The 6,018-nt window shown below is 36.8% G+C and overlaps 1 pseudogene; it reads right to left on the bottom strand.

Moving 5' to 3' along the window:
- LOC102861585 overlaps positions 1 to 5,620 on the bottom strand; it is a 9,941-nt pseudogene extending 4,321 nt beyond the window's left edge.
- Between the last annotated feature and the right edge of the window lie 398 nt (positions 5,621 to 6,018).

The raw sequence follows: 6,018 nt of genomic DNA, 5'->3' as shown, positions 1-6,018 counted from the left end.
CGGTGTGGTTGGCGCAGGATAGAGCAGGGTTTAGGGCTGTTGTGCATAGGGTCGCTATGAGTCGGAAACGACTCGATGGCACATAACAACAACAACAACAGCTATATAATTAGTCCTTTGAGAGGGACATTATGCTTTGAAAGGTGGACAGCTAATGAGAAAGACCCTAAGCCAGATAGATTGACACAGTGACTGCAGCAATCGATTCAGTGCATCAGAAATCCTGAGGATGGCAGAGGACAGGCCAGCATTCAGATCTGTTGTTCATTGGAGTACTATGAATTGTGCTCTGCTTGATAGCACCTAACAGCAACTATATAAAGTAGGGAGCTCTCATGCCTAGTGGGTAAGGAATTGCACTGACCATTCAAAGGCATGTTGTTTGAATCCACCAGTTACTGAGCAGGAAAAAGATAGGCCATCTCCTCCTGTGAAAATCCACTGGAGTGTCAGCTCTGTGTTGGCTCTGACTCCCCAGCATACAACAACAACAACCACAACTATGTAAAGTACATCATTTGCATAATTTTCAAAGGTCAAGACAGAACATGGTGATTAAGAAGGTTAGCCAAGGGCACACAACTAATGAGTGATCAAAGAGATGAAAGAAAGTCTTTTCCAAACACCATATTCTTCCAGCTCAAAACAATGCTTTACCAGTAACTTCAGTAACTTCAATAACCCAATCATCTTAAACTCAGAGAAACAAGATGGAAAATTATACCAACTAACACTGCTGAGAACCAAATAGATGTATAATCTACAGTAAATTATTGAAACAAGTAGGGTTATTTGTATATGAGAGGAGAAAACCACTGAACCACTTCCTATAGAGCACGTGCTATAACTTGTTTTATAATAAGTTGCCACTGGTGCCCTATTCCATTTCCCTCATGACTAATATTTACGAAATGGCTGGCCACGGTTTGAAGGGCAGTCTCTGACTATAGACTAGCCGGAAGATAACTGATCCACTGGGCAATGAAAGTGGTGTCCTTGGCCTTGTAACTCCATACCTAACCATTGAAGCACTGACCACAAACAAAACCCTATTAAAAGTTTGTCTTATCTTATCCAGTGCAGTAAAAAAAGCTAAAGTAAGAGGGGGGAAAAATACATACAGCAATTTAGCAGGTCGAGTTCTTAAGACTATACCATCTAAACACGAAATTTACATAAGTGTCTAAATGTTTACTCTATCATTTTATTATCCAGTGTATGACTCAATATCCTCTTGAAGTACTGCAAAAATAACAGAAACGTTTTAATTACAAGAAGGCAAGTCTGTGACAAGTTTTATAGTTGCACCCAATAAAGTTTCAGTCTTTTAAAAAAATCCCTACATTACTTTAAGGCTATTTATCTTTTATATTCCTAATAATAAAGCGTAAATAAACCACACATAGGTATGGGTATTTCATTTTTAAAGTGTAGAATGGAAAATAGACATTAAAAATTTTAATATCTAAAGCAAAACCTGGCAATCTAGGATATGACTTAATGCATTAGTATTGACCTAGGATAGTCAGTGTTGCCATGGTAATATTAGAAACCAAAAAATTCATCAGTATAAAAAGAAACACTTTCATTGTAAGTCTTTAATATCAACAACAAAAAAATGGTTTACATTTCAACTACAAATGTATTATAAGGAGTTCATTTTCTTTGATTTTTTTTCTCATGTTTAAAAAGCTTTGGTTGGTATTTAAAGTAATTTCATTTTAAGAGTCTCACTTCAGGAATTGTATAGCAAAACTATTCTTTTTCCTGATTTTTGTCCTATGAGTTTTAAAGTCTCAGAAAATCAATGGAAGGTATTAATTGCAAGCAAATAAATGATAATGAGTTTGAGTTAAACCTATCACATATATGCAGAATCTTATTATTTACTGTTGAGTCAGAAACAACTCCAGCAGGTTTTCAGAGGCCGTAAACCACGTAAGTGACTGCCTATATTTCTCTCATGGAGCAGTTAGTGGATTTGAACCGCTTGCCTTTGGATTGGCAGCATAACTCCTTATTACTCAGCTGCCAGAGCTCACCAGGCAAAATCTATTTCAATTTAATATCACGAGGAACAAAGTCTGAATAGCATGTACCGGATAAGCAAGCAATATATGGAAGTGATGGCATTGATTATATCTCAAAACAAAGTTCCTAATTCTGAAAGAGGACAGCATATATTGAGCTCAAATAAATTCTGCAAGCCATTTCCCATGACACTCAACAAAAACAACAACGACAACATCATTTCTCACAATGGTAATTAGTTCTTAAAGCATGCAAAAATGTTATCAAACTGGTTCTCAAGTTCTGCTATGTATGAAAATCAATTGCCATCCTACAAAATGATCTAAATTGGAGTCTGAGCAATTCTTTTCTTAATAAGGAAGACAATATGACCTCTTTCTAATGGTTGTGGAAACTGAGAATAAGAAAGTAAATGACTTAAACAAGAAAATGGCAGAGAAGGAACTGAACCTAGGACTATTATTTCAAATCCATTCTAATAGGGAGCTTTGATGACTTAGATTTTAGGGATTGCACCGTTAACTCAAAAGTTGCACAGCTCAAATCTACAGAGAGCTTTTTTTAAGTTGTTTACTTTCTTGAAAAAAAAATTAAAATTATAGAGGAGGTATAGAGATATTCTTGAGTTGTGAAACATTCATTATGACAGTGTAAGAGAGCTGCTGCATTCAATCACAAAAGAGATGACATTTTTACATTGTCATTGTGTTTAAGATTTTTCATCACTTGTGTTCTTTATTAAGCACCTGCTCACAGAGGGAATATTTTTTAAAAATGCACCCTTAGTGTCTGTCCTCAGCATTTTTATATGGTTAGATCAAGAACTTAAGGTTACAAAATTTCTAAAGGGCTGAAAAACCATCAGGAGAATTAAAGATAGGACATCGAGAAGTGAGAAATTAGCAGCAATAGGTCCATAGCACGCAAGTGGGTCAAAACCATTCACCTAATTACAGGATGGTCAAAGAGCAATGGACAGGACCAGTTTTTCTAGTAATCTATTGTTGTTAGATGCTGTTCAGTTGAGTCTGACAACAGCTACCCTGTGAGTAACAGATCTAGGCCCTGTCATATCCTGTGTCATCCTCATTATCTGTAATACAGTTAAACACAATGTTGCAGGCACCGTTAATCTATCTTGTTAACGACTGCAACATGTCCAAAATATGTGAGATGAACCTTGGCCATCCTTGCCTCCAAAGCGCACTCTGGGAAGATAGCACTAAAGTGAAGAAGTAAGCCCTGCCCCTCCCAAAACTGAAGCCAAAGCACCAAAGTAAAAGCATTAAAGGCCAAGAAGGTTGCAGTGAAGGGCATTCACATGCACAAAAAAAAAATCTGCACGTCACCTACCTTCCCACAGCCTAAGATGCTGAGATTAAAGGCAGCCCAAATACCCTTAGCAGAGTGTCCCCAAGAGAAACAAGCTAGACCACTGTCAAGTTTCCCTTGACCACAAGACAGAAGATAACAGTATACCTAACATTCATTGTGGATGTCAAGACCAAAAGCACCAAATTAAACAAGTTGTAAAGAAGCTCTACAACACTGATGTGGCCAAGGTCAATACCTTGATTAGGCCTGATGAAGAGAAGAAGGCCTATTTTCAACTTGCTCCTGACTATGATGCTTTGGATATTGTCAACAACATTGGGATCATCTAACCTGAGTCCAGCTGGCTAATTCTAAATATAAATTATTCCTCATACACACATATAAAAAACACCACAGAACACTCTGAGTACACTTTTTTAAAAAAATGTATCTGTTCTTTTGACAGTCGTTTTGGTATGTTCAATTCTCTTCGATATCACAACTCAAAGACATCAATTATTCTCTCATCCTTATTCATTTTCAGCTTTCAGATAAATAGCAAGTGATTGAAAAAACATGGCCTAAATGAGGTGCACCTTAGTTTTCAAAATCACATCATTGCTCAACAGTAATTTGGACAGGTCCCTGATAGCAAATTAACCAATAAAATAACGCATTTCCTAATCTTCTGACTGCTGGTACCAAGGGTGTTGATTGAATTCAAGCAAGATGAATTGCTGACAATGTCAATCTTTCCTCCATGTATCATGATGTGGCTTACAGACCCAGTGGTGAGGATTTTTGCTTTCTTGATATAGAGCGATAATGCATATGAAAGGCTGTCTTTTTTATCTTCTGCAGCAAGCATTTCCAGTCCTCCTTATTTTTGGCAAGTTTGTGTCATCTGCATTATGCAAATTGTTGATGAGTCTTTCTGGATCCTGATGCCACGTTCTTCTTGATAGAGTCCAACTTCTCAAATTATTTGCTTAGCATACAGATTGGAAAGGTATGGAAAAAAGAATACAGCCTTGTTGCACATCTAAGCTGATTTTAAATCATACAGTGTTTCCTTGCTTCATTCAGACAGTAGCTTCTTGGTCTAGATTTCATATGAGCATAATTAAATGTTCTGAGATCCCTGTTCTCTCAAGATTAGTCATAGTTTATTATGATTCATACGGTCAACTGTCTTTGCATAGTCATTACAATACAAATACACATTCTTTTGGTATTCTTTGCTTTTACCCAGAATCCATCTGGCATCAGCAGTAATATCGCTGAAGTCACAGCCTCTTCTAAACCTCACTTGAACTTCTGGCATTTCTGTCAATATACTATACTGTTCTAATAAATTTTTTTAATTTGTTTTCATGCGATAGTACAGATATTGACTGATAATTTCCACATTGTGTTGGATGACCTTCTTGGGAATAGGAACAAATATGGATCTCTTCCAGTCAGTCAGCCAAGGGACTGTCCTCCATATTTTCTGGCATATACTGCTGAGCATTTCCAGGGCTCCATCTGTTTTTTGAAATATGTCAACTGGTATGCAATTGACTTCTGGGACTTTATATTTTGCCAAAGACTTCAGTTCAGCTTAAACTTCTTCCTTCTATGTTTGGCTTTTCATAGGTACTTTTCAATTACATCCAATTCTTTTTTGGTACAGTGACTGTGTATTCCTTCCATCTTTTTTTTTTCTTCACCTAGATCATTTAAGATTTCGTTCATAGCATCTCTCGTTATTGCAGCTTGAGGCTTAAATTTTTCAGTTCTTCCAGGTTTAGAAATGCCAAGTGTATACTGCACTGAAACAGATGAGGGAGTGAATAACTTAAAAGCGATGTATGATAGGGTATTATGGTTATCAAAAGAGTCCACAATTACGGTTGCATAGTGGAGTGTACTTGGGGCTGCGGGAGGGGTGTGGGGGGATTGTGTCTCAGGGAGGGAGTGTTTCTTTTACTTTTGAAAGAGGAGCGAACTGAGAGGGGGGGAGGGCTGGGTAGGGAGAGATGTGCAGCAATGAATGAATGGAAATCCAAAATCTCTGTAAATGTTTATTAAAATTATTAAAAATAAAGAAATGCCAAGTGAGATCTTCCCTTTTAATTCTCCAACTTAGTTCTTTGCTCATTCCGTTACAATACTTTGCTTTGGTTTCTTGAGCTGTCCTTAGACATCATCTGCTCAGCTCTTTCACTTCAGCATCTCTTCTTTTTGTTTTGGCTTTTTATATGTCATTTCTGTAATCTCACCTGACATTCATGTTGGGTTTTTCTTTAACTTCTGTCTTTGTAATGACGCTTTGTCTTCTTAATGTCCCACAACCCCTGTGGCTTTTGATAATTGGGGTTCAATGATTTTAAGATTATTTTTATAGATTCAAGGACAAACTTTGGTTCTTGTAGACATGTTTTCATTTTCTTCAGCTTCAATTCTACCTTGTACTTGAGTACCTGATGATCTGCTCTACAGTCACTACCTGGCTTGGTTTTTGTTTGCTGAGATTGAGTTTCTCCAATGATTCTTTCCACAGATAGAGTCAATCTTTTTTTTTTTTTTTTTTTTGCCCATCAGGTGAGGTTCATGTGTGAAATCTACTTTTGTATGCTCTTTAAAAGGTATTTGTAATAAATAAATCATTGAATGTATAAAATTGAATCA

Source organism: Elephantulus edwardii, unplaced genomic scaffold (genome assembly GCF_000299155.1).
Source record: "Elephantulus edwardii isolate Elephantulus edwardi_28Jun2011 unplaced genomic scaffold, EleEdw1.0 scaffold00294, whole genome shotgun sequence".
NCBI classification, from domain to species: Eukaryota; Metazoa; Chordata; class Mammalia; order Macroscelidea; family Macroscelididae; genus Elephantulus; species Elephantulus edwardii.
Note: the sequence above shows the minus strand (reverse complement) of the source record. Positions and strands in the feature narration are given on the sequence as shown.